The sequence below is a fragment of the Chanodichthys erythropterus genome, chromosome 9, assembly GCF_024489055.1.
Source record: "Chanodichthys erythropterus isolate Z2021 chromosome 9, ASM2448905v1, whole genome shotgun sequence".
NCBI lineage: Eukaryota > Metazoa > Chordata > Actinopteri > Cypriniformes > Xenocyprididae > Chanodichthys > Chanodichthys erythropterus.
In genome coordinates, this window is record NC_090229.1 from 1353494 (window position 1) to 1371857 (window position 18364).

The window sequence follows — 18364 nt, forward strand, 5'->3', positions numbered from 1 at the left end:
CTTTGCAAGAAGTGTAAATAGAAGATGCAGATGCTGTACATTGTATTAGCAGATACCATTTGCACCTCAGTTTTGTACATTAACAGGATGCAATAATATCATAGAGTGTAAATGATTATATTTATTAAAATAATTTTAAATTGATGCATCCTTATTGGGAGAATAAAAAAACCTCCCCTTAACCCTACCCGATAAACACTTTTAAAATTATTAAACACTTGTTCACAGTTTATTTCCACTAAACTTTATTTTATTGAAAATAGAGAGGAGCGAGCTCTATTATTGGGTAAGCTCGGCAAACGGCGGATTCGAACACACGGCGAAAAAGCCAGAACTATGGTACTGTTGCGCTGTTTGCACTCTTTGTAAATAAACTCTCCGTTATAAGCTTGTGAAAAATTAACAGATAAAACTATGAAGCTGGCTGAAAAAGCAATACTGGCAATACTACTGGCTATATAGCACAAAACTATATAGCTATGAAATTGCTAAAGAAGTTAATTATTAGGACACGTATTAGAAGGATTAACGTTAGTAGAAAAGTATGAATTAGTAGAATATCCAGTCTTATGAAAACTACATAGAATAAACGCCTATAGGGTTTTTATGACATCCTTTTATGGTAATACGTAGCATTGGGCAAAACATACATTTAACCTCAATAAAGCTTAGCCTGGAATGAATGCAAATTTCCATGATAAACCTCTGGAATTTTGGAGCACCAACTTGTAACAGTAAATGTGTAAAGTGTAAATAACATCTACAGCTATTTGCACTGTAAATGATTATATTTATTAAAATGATTAAATAGATGCTGCCTTATTGGGAGAATAAAAACCCAGCCAACACCTTCCCCTAACCATACCCAGTATACTTTTAATATTATTAAACACTCGTTAGGCAGGTTATTTCCATTTTTAGAACATTATTTTCATTTTTATTGAAAATAAATGCCTTTCTGATGTGATATGTGATGGGAAAATAAAGAAGAGCGAGCTCGGCAAAAGGCGGATTCGAAACCACGGCGATCGCAGCAAAAGTTGACGATATGAACCAACACGGTACTATTGTACCACTGGAGAAGTTGCTATATGTGCATCAAACTTGATATATGATAAAGAGCTATTATGTCGAAATAACGACTTATGTTGAAGTAACGAGACATTATGTCGAAATATTGACTTAATATCTCGAAATAACGAGATATGTTGAAATAACGAGATATTATGTCAAAATAACGACTTAATATCTCGAAAAAACAAGATGTCGAAATAACGACATAATATCTCGAAATAGAGATATGTTGAAATAACGACTTATGTCAAAATAACGAGATATTATGTTGAAATAACGACTTATGTCGAAATAATGACTTACTATCTCAAAATAACGACTTAATATCTCAAAATAAGTTTTCTTTTTTTTTTTCACTGGTTCAAGGCTACTCATTGGCTCCTGATATTATTTTAGCCACACAGAAGTCCATTATTAGATGTGATTAATTTTTTTCTGTCCCAAGATCATGAACTTTACATAGGGTGACCAGACGTCCCTGTTTTCCGGGGACAGTCCCGGTTTTTGGTGTTCTGTCCCTGACTGGAGCTGTCCCTGTTTTACAGCTCGTTTAAAACAACCCGCAAATACAGTGGGTACGGAAAGTATTCAGACCCCCTTAAATTTTTCACTCTTTGTTATATTGCAGCCATTTGCTAAAATCATTTAAGTTCATTTTTTTTCCTCATTAATGTACGCACAGCACCCCATATTGACAGAAAAACACAGAATTGTTGACATTTTTGCAGATTTATTAAAAAAGAAAAACTGAAATATCACATGGTCCTTAGTATTCAGACCCTTTGCTCAGTATTTAGTAGAAGCACCCTTTTGATCTAATACAGCCATGAGTCTTTTTGGGAAAGATGCAACAAGTTTTTCACACCGGGATTTGGGGATCCTCTGCCATTCCTCGCAGATCCTCTCCAGTTCTATCAGGATGGATGGTAAACGTTGGTGGACAGCCATTTTTAGGTCTCTCCAGAGATGCTCAATTGGGTTTAAGTCAGGGCTCTGGCTGGGCCATTCAAGAACAGTCACGGAGTTGTTGTGAAGCCACTCCTTTGTTATTTTAGCTGTGTGCTTAGGGTCATTGTCTTGTTGGAAGGTAAACCTTCAGCCCAGTCTGAGGTCCTGAGCACTCTGGAGAAGGTTTTCGTCCAGGATATCCCTGTACTTGGCCGCATTCATCTTTCCCTCAATTGCAACCAGTCGTCCTGTCCCTGCAGCTGAAAAACACCCCCACAGCATGATGCTGCCACCACCACGCTTCACTGTTGGGACTGTATTGGACAGGTGATGAGCAGTGCCTGGTTTTCTCCACACATACCGCTTAGAATTAAGGCCAAAAAGTTCTATCTTGGTCTCATCAGACCAGAGAATCTTATTTCTCACCATCTTGGAGTCCTTCAGGTGTTTTTTAGCAAACTCCATGCGGGCTTTCATGTGTCTTGCACTGAGGAGAGGCTTCCGTCGGGCCACTCTGCCATAAAGCCCTGACTGGTGGAGGGCTGCAGTGATGGTTGACTTTCTACAACTTTCTCCCATCTCCCGACTGCATCTCTGGAGCTCAGCCACAGTGATCTTTGGGTTCTTCTTTACCTCTCTCACCAAGGCTCTTCTCCCCCGATAGCTCAGTTTGGCCGGACGGACAGCTCTAGGAAGGGTTCTGGTCGTCCCAAACGTCTTCCATTTAAGGATTATGGAGGCCACTGTGCTCTTAGGAACCTTAAGTGCAGCAGAATTTGTTTTGTAACCTTGGCCAGATCTGTGCCTTGCCACATTTCTGTCTCTGAGCTCTTCAGGCAGTTCCTTTGACCTCATGATTCTCATTTGCTCTGACATGCACTGTGAGCTGTAAGGTCTTATATAGACAGGTGTGTGGCTTTCCTAATCAATTACTAGTGAAATGTCACCATAGGCTGCCATTCAAATTCAATTGTTGATATCAAGAATTGATTTCTTACTAGTTGAAATTCCAATTTCACATATCAGAAATACAATTCTTACTAGTAAAAATCATAATTTTTGATATCAATAATTACATTGCTACTAGTAAAATGCGAATTTTTTATATCAAGAATTCAATTGTCACTAGTTGAAATGTCAGTTCTTGATATCAACAATTGAATTGCTACTAGTAAAAATGTTCATTTTTGATATTTGAAAATGTATTTCTGATATCAATATAATTTCAGATATCTAAAATGGCTTTCTTGCAGTAACAATCACATTCATGTATGGCAAGCCATTTTGACTTTTATTCATTCTCAGGATTATGGCAAGCTGTTTTGAATTTTATTCATTCTCAGGATATGAATTCTTGATATCAACAATTCAGTTCTTGATATCAGGAATTACATTTCCACTAGTAACAAAGTTAATTCAAGATATCAACAATTACAATTCTTGATATCTGTAATTGAGACTGTCCTCCTCCAAAAAACGACCCTATAGGTCGTATGTGCAAGCACCTTATTACGACCTACAGTTACGTTTTAAAGTTAAGTGCCCTCTAGCGTCCCTTTAAATAATGACAGTATTGTTATGAAATGGCGTTTGACCGTCGTTACCAATCAAAATACTATTTGTTTTATCATTGTATTTAATCGAGATTACAGCAAAATGATTTGTGCAATTAAAATTTATTTATGTATATATATATTGTTATATAATTTATATAATTGTTCTTAGTGGCGCTGAAAAAAATAAATTATTAAATAATAATATTATAAATAAATTAATTAAAAGCGATGAACCAAGAGAAAGTTGAAGGAAACAAAGAAGAAGAAGAAGGCAGGCGTATCTACTAGGTGTTTTCCTGACGGACGTAGGTAAAATGTCTGTTTTTTTAAATATGTATTTGTAGTCGTGTTGATTGTTTGCAATTCACGTGGAACTAAGCAAGTGTCTCCCCCAAATATATCATTTAGTTTTTACTTTTAGATCAAAAAGAAAACAAAACAAAAGGGATCTAAAGTCTCCAATGTTTCCTGGAGGAAGAGAGACCAGCATGGTAACATCCTACCACAACGTGTTAGGATTATGAAGAATCGATCTGGTCAGTAAAATATACAGTCATGCTGCTGCTCACAAGTGTTTATGCTTCTGGTCAGAAGTAATGTTTTCTATATCATTACATTTTGTGTTTGCAGCTGAAACCCTCTGGCAGGTTTCAGAAGTTGAGGAGCTCTCTGAAGTTGAGGAGGTGAATGAAATTCAACAAGAGGTCCCAAATTTTGGTAAGCATATTGAATTGAACGTAGGTAAAATGTCTGTTTTTTTAAATATGTATTTGTAGTCGTGTTGATTGTTTGCAATTCACGTGGAACTAAGCAAGTGCATCTTGACGTTTTAGTTACACATCTGTTGAGAATACCATTTTACCCATTAGGAAGGTAACGTACGTTATTACTTTGCTATCTAATTAGCTTGATAGCTCAGATGCAAAATCCTGTTTCTCAAGTAACTATCAAAACATGATTATTCATGGTGCCTACCCTAATTTATACGGTTAATTTATAAATAAAATAAATTCCTCTCTCTGTTTCTTATTTTTTTCTTTTATTTATCTCTCCCTTTTTGTATTTCTTTATACCTTTACCCTTTCATTATTATTCATTATATTTCATTAAACTCTGCAAATGGCATCTGAGTCATCCAGACAATTTAAGGAATGGCTGGAAGCAGCAAAAACCCTGGCAGATGAGTTGGAAACCCCCAAAGTAAGGTTTTTCATACATTACTTCTCTAAGAAAATGGCTCTGCACATGTCTCCCCCAAATATATCATTTAGTTTTTACTTTTAGATCAAAAAGAAAACAAAACAAAAGGGATCTAAAGTCTCCAATGTTTCCTGGAGGAAGAGAGACCAGCATGGTAACATCCTGTAAGAATTGAAAATATCTAAAGATATTTTAAAATGAACAAAGACATTTGCTTTACTGTTTCAACCCCCTCTCTCTTGCTACAAGGGCCATTTGGCAAGGCAAGGCAAGGCAATTTTATTTGTATAGCACATTTCATACACAATGGTAATTCAAAGTGCTTTACATAAAGAAGAAGAATAAAAATAAAACATAAGGAATCGAAATAACAGTAAAAACAGATAATTTTGCTATTTGGATTTAAAATGCATTAAAAGTCAGAATCATGATGATACATAAAAGATATAAAAATACATTAAAAATGAAATAAAAACAGGAAAAGAATTTAAAGAATAAAAAGATAATACGTATAAAATAAAGTGCAAACAGTTCGGACATAGCACAGTGCTCAATCAGCAAATGCATAGGTAAAAAGATGTTTTTTGAGTCTGGATTTGAATGTGGCAACTGTTGGAGCACACCTGATCTCTTCTGGAAGCTGGTTCCAGCTGCAGCTGGCGTAACAGCTAAAAGCAGACTCTCCCTGCTTTGAGTGAGCCCTTGGTATTTTTAAGAGAGTTGATCCTGATGATCTGAGTGATCTGTTAGGTTTATATTGTATGAGCATATCTGCAATGTATTGAGGTCCTAGGCCATTGAGTGATTTATAAACAAGCAACAGTACTTTAAAATCAATTCTAAATGCAACTGGAAGCCAGTGCAAGGACCTGAGGACTGGTGTGATGTGTTCATGTTTTCGGGTTCTGCTCAGAATCCTGGCAGCAGCGTTCTGTACGAGCTGCAGCTGTCTTATGGTCTTTTTGGGAAGACCAGTAAGGAGCCCATTACAATAATCCACCCTGCTGGTGATGAAAGCATGAACAAGTTTCTCTAAGTCTTGACTGGAGACAAAGCATCTAATTCTTGCAATATTTTTGAGATGATAATATGCTGATTTAGTTATTGTCTTTACATGGCTACTGAAACTCAGGTCTGACTCCAAAATCACACCAAGATTCCTGACTTGATTTTTAGTTGTTTGACCCCTAGAGTGAAGGTACATGTTCACTTTGAGAACTTCATCTTTGTTTCCAAACACAATGACTTCAGTTTTGTCTTTGTTTAACTGAAGGAAGTTTAGGCACATCCAATTTTTAATTTCATCAATGCATTGACACAGGGAGTCAATGGGGCTGTAGTCGTTGGTGTCAGGGTTCTGTCACTTCGGTCTAGTTTATTTCTTGGTTTTGTGACAGAGCTCTGACACTCCCGTTCTTGTCATGTTTTTGTGTGAGCGTACGGTCTCAAGTGTTCTCGGGGCCGTGCGCTCTCTTGTCTGCGTGCCTTGTTTCATGTTGGGAGCGTGGCGTTCGGATCCCGGCACTCGTGTCTAGTTTGGTTTCGGTTTCGTGTCGGGATTCGGACACTCACGCTCCCAGTCCTGTCTTTATTGTGAGCGCACGGTTTGTGTGTACTTTCACTTGCCGTGCGCTCTTGTCTCATGTTTTGTGTAGCACGCGGTTATTTCCACCTGCCGCGTGCTTTCATGTTGTGTTGTTGTTTTGTGTAGCACGCGGTTATTTCCACCTGCCGCATGCTTTCATGTTGTGTTGTTGTCTTGTGTAGCACGCAGTCTGTGTTTCACGGGCTGCGTGCTCTCATGTTGTCTTGTTTTGTGTGAACACGTGGCTTATGAGTTTCATAGTCACGTGTTCATGTCTCGTCTTGTGTAAGCACATGGCTTGTGATTTTGTCTATGAGTCAAGCCAAGTCAAGTCGAGTCCTGTTTGTCAAGTCTGTTTTTCCCCCACGGGGTAGTTTTTGTTGTCTTGTTTTGTTTTATTTTTATTATTAATAAAGCCCTTCCTTTCCTGCATTATTGAGTCCTCGCTCCCTTCCACCAACCTGACAGAACGAACCAGCCAATTGAGGACTCAGTAGAAGGATGGGCATCTTCCTTTTTCCATCTCCCAGCCCCTCCGCTCAGCTGATGGTGGATCAGTGCAGCAGGCTCCTCTCTCTTCGGCAAGGGGGAGCCAGCGTTAAGGAGTTTGCTCACCTGTTCGTGCTCACAGCGGAGGGGCTCAACATCAGCGACGCAGCGCTCAAGGACATTTTTAACAGCAGCCTTAATGAGCCCGTCAGCGCCTGGGAGATGGGAATGCTGGGGATTTTGTCTTTCTGGCAGTTTGTGGGGTTTGTTTACAACCGCGGAGAGGAGGGTGGCCTTCCCCCTCTTGGTCCACCTCCCATTCCCCTCACAAGCTGCCAAGTCCCCAGTCCTCCAATGACCTCTTCGGGGAGAGAGAGGAGGAGGAAGAACAGGTCAGCCTCATCTGCCACCTGCCCAGAGGTGGCTGAACCCACTGCAGCCCTTCCAGTGGTTGCTGTGACCGCTGCAGCACTCCCAGAGCTGACCAAGGAAGCTGCAGCGCCCACAGAGGAGGTAGGCACAGTGCCACCTCCTCGCCCACGTAAACGGAGGAAGAGGAAGAAGCCTTCCTCCAACCCTCAAGGCCCGGAGGCCTTCCCAGAGCCCGCTGTAGGCCCGGAGGCCTTCCCAGAGCCCGCTGTAGGCCCGGAGGCCTTCCCAGAGCCCGCTTCAGGCCCGGAGACCTTCCCAGAATTCCCTAGTCCAGTGGTCCCAGAGGAAATCGAGCTGCAGGCTCTCCCAGTCAGTCCTGTCATGGCCAAGAGGGCTGTCTTCGCCTTTTATGTTTTGGCTGTTCTGCGTGCCTGGAGAACGCACTCAATTTCTTTTGACCACGGACCAGTGTGCCAGCCCGAGCAGCCCGCTGCCATCCCTGATACGGCCACGGAGGCCGCCACCGAGCAGCCCGCTGCCATCCCTGATACGGCCACGGAGGCCGCCACCAAGCAGCCCGCTGCCATCCCTGATACGGCCACGGAGGCCGCCACCGAGCAGCCCGCTGCCATCCCTGATACAGCCACAGAGGCCGCCACCGAGCAGCCCGCTGCCATCCCTGATATGGCCACGGAGGTCGCCACCGAGCAGCCCGCTCTCCCTGATACGTCCATGGAGACCATTGAAGCCACCCTCTCCTGTTATGGCTTCGCCCTTCTGTGTGTCTGGGCCACACACACATCCTTCCAGGCTTCCTTAGCTCCAGTCCTGACGTTCCCAGAGTCAGCCATCACCACAGAGACTGTTTCGGAGTCTGCTCCTGTCCCAGAGACTTGTCCGCCTAGTGCCCACAACACTGGCTGTGCATCACTTGGTGTAGTCGTCTTTGTGGTGTTCCCCTTCCTCACCCAGGTTCCTGTCCTGCTCAAGTCTCACCAGCCTGCTGTGTTGGCTCTGTCCTTTCCGCCTTCCCTGTCAGCTCCACCCAAGCCGTCTGTCCAGCCGGCGCCAGTCAAGCCGTCTACCCAGTCGGCGCCACCCAAGCCGTCTGCCCAGCTGGCGCTGCCCGAGCGCCTTGCCCTGCCAGCGCCTGCCAAGCTGTCTGCCCTTCTGGAGCTTGCCTGGATGGTCCCTCCAGTACCACCCTGGCCCTCAGCCAGGACCCCAGACCAGCTGAAGCCCCCCTGGTCTGTCCCGCCGGTCCCGCCCTGGTCTGTCCCGCCGGTCCCGCCCTGGTCTGTCTCTCCAGCTCCTCCCTGGCCCTCAGCTGGGACCCCAGACCTGCCTGAGCCTCCCTGGCTCAACCCTCCCATCCCTCCCTGGTTTCCTTAAAGACATTCTGTTTTGTTTGTTTTTTGCTGACTGACTTGGCTCCCCTCCCTCCCTCCCCTCGTTGTCTTTGTGTTCTGATTTTCTGTCATGTTGTCTTGTTGGTGTGTTTTTGTCTTGTGTCGTGTATGTTGTCATGTTTGTCTTGTGTCCCCTTGCCAGGGGGCGTCCCTTTAGAGGGGGGGTAGTGTCAGGGTTCTGTCACTTCGGTCTAGTTAATTTCTTGGTTTTGTGACAGAGCTCTGACACTCCCGTTCTTGTCGTGTTTTTGTGTGAGCGTACGGTCTCAAGTGTTCTCGGGGCCGTGCGGTCTCTTTGTCTGCGTGCCTTGTTTCATGTTGGGAGTGTGGCGTTCGGATCCCGGCACTCGTGTCTAGTTTGGTTTCGGTTTCGTGTCGGGATTCGGACACTCATGCTCCCAGTCCTGTCTTTATTGTGAGTGCACGGTTTGTGTGTACTTTCACTTGCCGTGCGCTCTTGTCTCATGTTTTGTGTAGCACGCGGTTATTTCCACCTGCCGCGTGCTTTCATGTTGTGTTGTTGTTTTGTGTAGCACGCGGTTATTTCCACCTGCCGCGTGCTTTCATGTTGTGTTGTTGTCTTGTGTAGCACGCAGTCTGTGTTTCACGGGCTGCGTGCTCTCATGTTGTCTTGTTTTGTGTGAACACGTGGCTTATGAGTTTCATAGTCACGTGTTCATGTCTCGTCTTGTGTAAGCACATGGCTTGTGATTTTGTCTTCATTGGCCATGTGCTTGTGTCTTTGTTTTGTTTGGTGTGAGCACATGGGTTGTCATGTGTTTCTTTGTGCCATGTGCTCTCATGTCTATTGTCTTGACCCCGCCCACCTTGTTACCTGATTATTGGTTGATTTGCCCCACCTGTCCTCCCTCATTTCCTGCCTCATTAGCTCTCCTATTTATTCTCCTTGTGTTTGCAGTCCTGTGCTGGTTCGTTGTCGTTTATTCCCTGGTGTTTCCATGAGTCAAGTCAAGTCGAGTCCTGTTTGTCAAGTCTGTTTTTCCCCCACGGGGTAGTTTTTGTTGTCTTGTTTTGTTTTATTTTTATTATTAATAAAGCCCTTCCTTTCCTGCATTGAGTCCTCGCTCCCTTCCACCAACCTGACAGTTGGGGGATAGGGCTAGGTAAATCTGGGTGTCATCTGCATAGCTGTGATATGCAATTTGGTTCTTTCTCATTATTTGGCTCAGTGGCAGCATATATAGGTTGAACAGAAGGGGTGCAAGTATTGAACCTTGAGGGACTCCGCATGTCATGGATGTCCACTCAGACTTATGGTCACCGATACTCACATAATAACCTCTCCCTTCTAAGTATGACCTGAACCATTTAAGGACCATCCCAGAAAGCCCAACCCAGTTTTCCAGCCTGTCAAGAAGAATGTTGTGATCGACAGTGTCAAACGCAGCACTGAGGTCGAGAAGAACCAGCACTGATAATTTACCTGAATCTGTGTTAAGGCGAATATCATTTATTATCTTTATGAGTGCTGTCTCTGTGCTGTGATGCGGTCGGAAACCAGATTGAAAGTTATCAAAGTATCCATTCAAGCTTAAGAACTTGTTCAGCTGATTGAAAACAACTTTTTCAATGATCTTGCCTATGAAAGGAAGATTTGAGATTGGCCTGTAGTTGCTCAATATGGTGTTATCCAGATTGCTCTTTTTCAGGAGGGGCTTAACAACTGCAGTTTTCAGGGATTTTGGAAAAGTCCCAGAGAGAAGTGAGGCATTTACCATTTCTAGGAGATCTGCTTCTAAACAGTTTAACACTCTTTTGAAAAAAGATGTGGGAAGTGTGTCAAGGGTGCAGGTTGATGTTTTAAGGTGCTGTACTGTTTCTTCCAAAATTTTACCATCAATTGCTTCGAAATCAGACATAATAGCTACTTTCTGAGGTTGTGATCTGATCTGTTTTACCCCAGTGCAGCTCAAGGATGTGCTGATCGCCTTTCTGATATTATTAATTTTCTCAGAGAAGAAGGAAGCAAACTCACTACATTTGCTGTCTGAGAGCATTTCACTGGGAATCTGACTTGGGGGGTTTGTTAGTCTCTCTACTGTAGCAAAAAGAGTGCGGGTGTTGTTTAAGTTTCTGTTTATAATATTAGAGAAGAAGGTCTGTCTAGCTTTGCCTAATTCCACATTGAAAGCATGAAGAATATCTTTATAGATGTTATAATTGATTTCAAGTTTTGTCTTTCGCCACATGCGCTCAGCTTTTCTGCATTGTCTTTTCATATTTTGCACTGCTGTTGAGTTTCTCCATGGTGCTTTTTGTCTGCCACTCTTCTTCCTGACTTTCACAGGAGCAATGTTATCAATAACATTCTGTACTTTTGAGTTAAAAGAATCAAGGAGAAAATCAACAGAGTCTGCAGATATGCTTGGTGTTAAAGATATAGCCTTCATAAACAGTGCACTAGTGTTCTCATTTAAGCATCGCTTTTTGACCGAGACAGATCTAGCTTCAACAGTCGGACAGATCAATATTTAAAAGAAAATACAGAAATGATCAGATAGCGCTACATCCTTAATGACAATGGATGAAATGTTTAGACCCTTACTGATAATTAAATCTAGAGTGTGTCCACGATTGTGTGTAGGTCCATGTACATACTGAGTCAGATCAAAAGTATTCAAAACAGTTATGATTTCTTTTGCCATATTGGATTCTGCATTTTCTATGTGGATGTTAAAGTCCCCAGTAATAGCAAAACAGTCAAACTCTGAGGAAATTGCTGATAACAGTTCTGTAAAGTCCTCCACAAAGGCTGGAGAGTATTTTGGAGGCCTGTAGATAACTATAAGTAGAATGCGAGGAGCACCTTTTAATACAATACCCAAGTATTCGAAAGACAAGTAATCACCAAATGACACTTGCTTGCATTGATAGACATCTTTAAATAGAGCAGCTACACCTCCACCTCTCCTAACAGCTCTGCAGACACTCATAAAAGTAAAGTTAGGAGGGGCTGTTTCATTCAGGATTGTTGCACTGCAGCTGTCTTCAAGCCATGTTTCATTTAGAAGAATAAAATCTAGGTTGTTTGTGGTTATTAAGTCATTGACTAGAAGTGATTTATTTTTAAGTGAGCGTATGTTTAGAAGTGCTAACTTAACAGTCTTACTTTCTGTCTCTACAGTAATCTTAGTTTGACGTGTAATAGGTAGCAGATTAAATGGGTTTGCCAAACGGTTTGAAAAGGCCTTAGGCTTTCTATAACGTAATGAAACAGAAATAGAGAAAGCTGCAGGCACACTGGGTTCCCGCTTGTTCTGTAAACATTTGATAAAGTCACTGTTATCATAGCGGGGACCCGACACACATCACTGAGAGCTATTATCGGTTGTTTTTGATTCACCTAGAACAGATGAAGGAGGGTGAGGGCACTGGCGTTGTGGCAGGGGCCGAAGAGCTCTCACAGGAGGAGGAGGAGGGCGAGCTGGGCCCACAGGCTTTGGTGGTTTCGGGGCTTGACGCTTTTTTGTTGATATCTGTGGGCTCGCAGCAAAAGAGTGGAAGAGTTTGGTTCCAGTGTACACCAGTTCCTCCATTTTCTCTGAGAAGCACAGAAGAGGGGATGCTGGAGAGAGGGATAACGTGTCTGGTGAGAGGGGCTGTTGCTCTGGTGTTACTGGAGGCTGTAATATGTTGTCCTGGCTTCCCTGGCTGTTTTCCCGAAAGTCGTCCTTGGGTGCTGAATCTTGGAGCAGTTCTTGGAGCAGAACACGTCACTGTCTCTCGGTGAGCTCTGTGGGCAGGGCTCAGTCAAGATTGTGTCCGTGAGCAGTGGTTGTTGTGGCTGCGTGGTGTTATCATTGACCTTGTGGGAAGTGTCAACCGCATGTCCATTCAGCTGCTGAAATGAAGTCCTGTGGTCAGTTGTACTCTGTCCAGGTGTGTTTGTGCCATTCAGGTTGAGTGGATTTGCACACACTGCTGAAGGATGATGGAGGCAGAAGTAGATATTGTCCTTTAGCACTCTTGAGCCCAGTTTGTTTGGGTGCAGGCCATCATGAGTGAACAGTTGTCTCTGACTCCAGAACAGATTGAAGTTGTCGATGAAATTCAGTCCTTTTAAGTTGCAGGTTTTTTGCAGCCATGTGTTAAGTCCAAGCAACCGTGTAAATCGATTTGTTCCTCTTGCTGGGAGTGGTCCACTGATGAACGACTGGAATTTGGAAGGCACAAAGGTGCTGATATTGATCAAGCCCTGAGGGGCCAAGATGTGTGTACATCAGGGGTCTACAAATGGTCACACCTTTAGTACAGTGGGGGAAGTTTTAATCTTCTGATTGGTCAGTTTGAATGTCTCACATTTGAGTTTTGGTCACATGGTCAAGGAAGGGATAAAAGAAGATTGTAACTGTTGCTCTGGTCTCTTCTTTTATGCTCTGCTCTTTTCTTGGGTTCTTGGCTTTTCCTTGGGCACTCTCTGGCCCTCTCCCTCTCTCTCTCTCTCTCTCTCTCTCTCTCTCTGTCTCTCTGTCTCTCTTTCTCTTTCTCTCTCTCTCAGGTAACTTTTTCATACATGCTGTGTACGATTAATGGTATGATTTTATCATCTCATACATCTATTTTGTAATTATTTTAAGTGTAACCATAACCAGATATTGTCATTAAACCCTTTCAATTACAAATGATGTGCTAACTAGTTTTGATTTAGTATTAACATTAATGTGCTCCCTATTGCAATACAATATTGTCACACTATAGCAACACTCTCCCACATATTTTGCTATTATAACTGCGCTTATTTCCATCGTTGGTATAAGTTGCAGTGGGTGGTAATAGACAAGAAATGTACAGTTTTCTAACATCTTACTAACAAAGTTTCTTTAGTCACTCGGCAAACCTTACAGTCTGAACCGCTGTAGGAGTTCCACCCTTACAGATGGTGCCGAAACCCGGGATCCCTTGCAGTGAGTTTTCTGAAATCTACTTTGATTGGTCATCAGAATGAGGACATTTTTTCACAGTTGATCTTATGAATGGATTAAAGTTGACCTTCTCACCAAGGAATGGGTAAGTCTGTTTTAATTGTTTAATGGTATGATATTCAGATCTCCTCAGGGATGGAAGGGACAATTTCTGAAAAGAGTGAAGTATTGTTTGCTTTATGGAGCAAAAAAGTTGAGCCTACCTTGTGCAAACTCAAGAAACAATACATTGGGATTAAATGTTCAGATGATGAAATGCTCAAATGGTGGGACATAATTGGCAAACACCAAAAGAAATCAAAACGTGGTGAAATAATTGAGGCTTTAAACTTCATAAGTTGTGCACAGCTGCGTGATGTGACCACACATCTATTTTCAAGTATAGATGCTAAATGTAAAGAAATACATTCTAAAAATGCAGAGGCACAAAAGTGTGAGGCAAAGATTCAGGATCTTCAGTCACAGCTGGATAATTTACTAGCTGAACAGTTAGTTCTGACTGAAAAGTGTAAAAAACACAAAGAGACCATTACCGATCTCAAGGCTAAGCTAAATGCTCAAAAATCTCCCAAAATGCTTAACAGCGATGGGTCTAAAAAGCATGTTCACTTCTTAGATGAGGTGAATTGCTCTAATGAATCTGGAATGTTTTGTTCAGAGGCCACTGCTCAAGAAAGTGTGCCTATTTCAGTTCTTAAGGTGATGCAGCACCGGAATAGCGCAGAGTCATGTACCAGAACGCATGGTGTTCAAGCATTAGAGAGTCATGGAAATCCTCTAACTCCAGGAGAACACAGCAAACAACCATGTGGCAAAGAGAACAGGTTTTGCAGTTCCTGTCAGAAAATAGGCCATACAGAGGAAAAATGCTGGTCACTGGGTAGGGGTAGACCTCCACCTTATTTTCAGGAAAATAGGAAACCACATTCTAAGAGCAAAGATAAATACTCATTTGCAGGTAAAACTCTAAGTGAGTTAACTGCATTGTTCATGCAAGGCCTCCAACTATTGACTTCACTTGCTAGTGGATTAGCAGCCCAATAGCAATGATCCGGTTTGTATTTCCAAATCTGTAATTGTGCTAAACACATTGTGCGCATAGAACACATTAAAGTTGCTTGTGATACTATATGTACACATAGACTAGCTGAGTTTATTCTTTAAAACACATGATTGCTTTACTGTAAGTGTTGGATTAAACACTTAGGTTAAGGTTGTAGATGTTATTCATTCTAGGCCATGTATCTTGTGTAAATTGGAATAATAAGTGTAGTACTGAAATTGTATAGCAATTTCTAGTTGCATGTGTGACTATGTTGAATTTATTTGCCTCCTAAATGGAAAACTCAGCTATTTTCCATATAGCTAGAGTAAAACCATGTACAGGAGCACAGAATTGCCATGTGGCTACAATGTGATTCACAATTGTATTAACCATAAAAATGCTTTCCTCACAACAGGATTCAGAAACTCTGAACTTTGCACTTTATCATGCTCTTTAACAAAAACATTGGTGTTGAAGGTTTTTGAGCCGGATCACACCTCATGCTCAGATTCTCATGCTGGCTCCCTGTTACAACAGGACCAAATTTGCATCACAATTGTAAAACACCCTCACCTTTGTTTGGAGCATGATTGAATTTACACATAGCCACAGCTAAATGCAGCCACATAGATTTGATCTTCACACAAAGTCAAATCTACATCTACATATGCCTCACAAAATGTATGCATATAATGTTTTTTTTTTTAAGTCTTTAAGTCTAGACTGCACTATAACTGTGAAATACATCCAGTTGTTGTTGTTGTTGTTGTTGTTTTTTTTTTTTTCTTTGGATTTAATAAATCACTTAGTTATTTGTCTCACCAAATTAAATATTAAAATGTTAGCATTTCTCATTCTTACTTAAGCACAAAATTTATATTATCATTAATGCATTTGAAGCAATTCTGAAGCTTATTTAATTTGTTTCTTTGTATTTTGTCCATTTGAATTGAAATGTTTTTGGACATCAATCCAATTGAATCTCTGTATTTGGTTACACTGAATATTTTGTTAATACTCTTCATGAAATGGGGTGTTTTAAACCAACATTTGTTGTTTTGTTATTATGCAATTTATTTCAATGTTTCCAGAAACAATGAAAGAGCTTGTAAGATCTTCTTTTATTCTCGCCTTGACCACTTTATCAAGTACATCAATTTAAGGGCATATTGCCAGAGACAAATTTAATCTGACCACATCAAACCTCTGACCAATGAAAAATGCCATATGTGTGCTTTTGCTGTTTGTTGTGCTATATGTTGTTTTAAATCACAGGATCCCTGCTGCCAAAGTTCAAATCCTGTGTCTTGTCTCAAAGGAGGGACAACTGAGTTCTACCATTATCAGTGCCTGGTTCTTGTGGAGGTGTGAAGTGTTCGATGGATGATTTGCATATCTATGAATGGTGCAACACCATTTGATGGACCTTCTCATGCAGGACTGAAAGGAGAACAAAGACTGAAGACTGAACAACTGCTATTGCAACAAGTCTGGACAAGAAGTCTGAAGTTGACATCTATACACAACAGAAAGCATGTCTTCATGGACTGTGCCACCTTTTGACACATGAGTGTGGCCAACGGTGCCAAGGAGGGACTGTAAGAATTGAAAATATCTAAAGATATTTTAAAATGAACAAAGACATTTGCTTTACTGTTTCAACCCCCTCTCTCTTGCTACAAGGGCCATTTGGAAGGCACAAAGGTGCTGATATTGATCAAGCCCTGAGGGGCCAAGATGTGTGTACATCGGGGGTCTACAAATGGTCACACCTTTAGTACAGTGGGGGAAGTTTTAATCTTCTGATTGGTCAGTTTGAATGTCTCACATTTGAGTTTTGGTCACATGGTCAAGGAAGGGATAAAAGAAGATTGTAACTGTTGCTCTGGTCTCTTCTTTTATGCTCTGCTCTTTTCTTGGGTTCTTGGCTTTTCCTTGGGCACTCTCTGGCCCTCTCCCTCTCTCTCTCTCTCTCTCTCTCTCTCTCTGAGCGGAAGTTGAGTGAGTGGATGCGAGATTGGGAGCGTGGTTTTGTGTGAGTGTTTTTTTCTCTCTTTTTCTCTCTTTTTTCTTATGCTTTTTTAGTTTTATTTAAGAGTTTTGTTTATTGTTAGTGGTATAGTTTAAGTGGTTTAGTGTTTTGGTGGTAGACAGCCCGTGTAACCGGGAATTATGCTGGTTCGCGGAGTTGGCAGTGTGGGGCTGTAAATGCTCACACGCCGACATGCTTTTAAACTTTGTCCGACTATAGATTGTTCTGTAGAGGATTGCGCGTTGGCAGTCGGAGGGATTGTTGGTTACGATAGCGTTAAATCCACGTCTAGAATGAACAATGGTGTTGTGGTTTTTGTGGATAGCTTTGATAAAGTTGCAACAATTGTTGAACAAGGCGTAATAATTAAGGATGTATTCGTTCAAGCGGTGCCGCTTGTTAATCCGGCAAAAAAGATCATTTTGTCGCAAGTCCCTCCGTTCATTAGTAATGAAATGTTAGAAAGAGAACTTTCACGACATGGACAGCTAATGTCGCCGATTAGATCGATTTCACTCGGCTGTAAATCTCCACAATTGAGACATGTTGTTTCTTTTAGAAGGCAAGTCTTTATGATCTTAAAAAACAACAATGAAGAATTAAACTTAGTGTTTAAATTCAGAGTGAATGATTATGACTACAACGTTTATGTAACCTCAGAAAAAATTAAATGTTTTGGTTGTGGAGTGGAGGGTCATCTCATTCATTCTTGCCCAGAAAAAAACTGCTGCTGAGATTAATGTTAAAACTGTAGAACAGGGTGAGTCAAATAAATCTCAGAAACAAAAGAAAAATGAATCAAATGAACCTCAGGGACAGAAATTGGACAAAATAGTCAAATCTCTAGAGCAAAACCAAAATGAATTAAATGAATCTCCGGGTCAAAAACAGAGTGAATCAAATGAAACTCGGGGACAAGAATTGGATGATTCAAATAAATCTCAAAGACAAAAGCTGAATGAACTAAATGATTCTCAGGGACAAAATCAGTTTGAATTAAATGTGTCACAAGAACAAAAACAGTCTGAACTAAATGAATCTCAGAGGCAAAAGCAAAATGGATTAAATGAATCTCAAGGACAAAAACAGAATGAATCAGACAGAATAGGAAGATTGTTCCAGAGTTTGGGTGCTAAATAGGAAAAGGATCTGCCGCCTTCAGTTGATTTTGATATTCTGGGTATTATCAACTGGCCTGAATTCTGAGATCGCAATAGACGTGAAGGACTATAATGCATTAAGAGCTCACTTAGGTACTGGGGAGCTAAACCATTTAGAGCTTTATAAGTAAGTAGCAAGATTTTAAAATCTATACGATGTTTAATAGGGAGCCAATGTAATGTTGACAGAACTGGGCTAATATGGTCATACTTTCTGGTTCTAGTAAGAACTCTAGCTGCCGCATTTTGGACCAACTGTAGTCTGTTTAAAAGCCGAGCAGAACAACCACCCAGTAGAGCGTTACAATAATCTAGTCTTGAGGTCATGAATGCATGAACCAACTGTTCCGCATTTGTCATTGAGAGCATATGTCGTAATTTAGATATATTTTTTAGATGGAAGAATGCGGTTTTACAGATACTAGAAACATGACTTTCAAATGAAAGATTGGTATCAAAGAGCACACCCAGGTTCCTAACTGAGGACGAAGGTTTAATGGAGCACCCGTCAAGTGTTAGAGAGTATTCAAGGTTTTTTCGTGAGGAAGTTT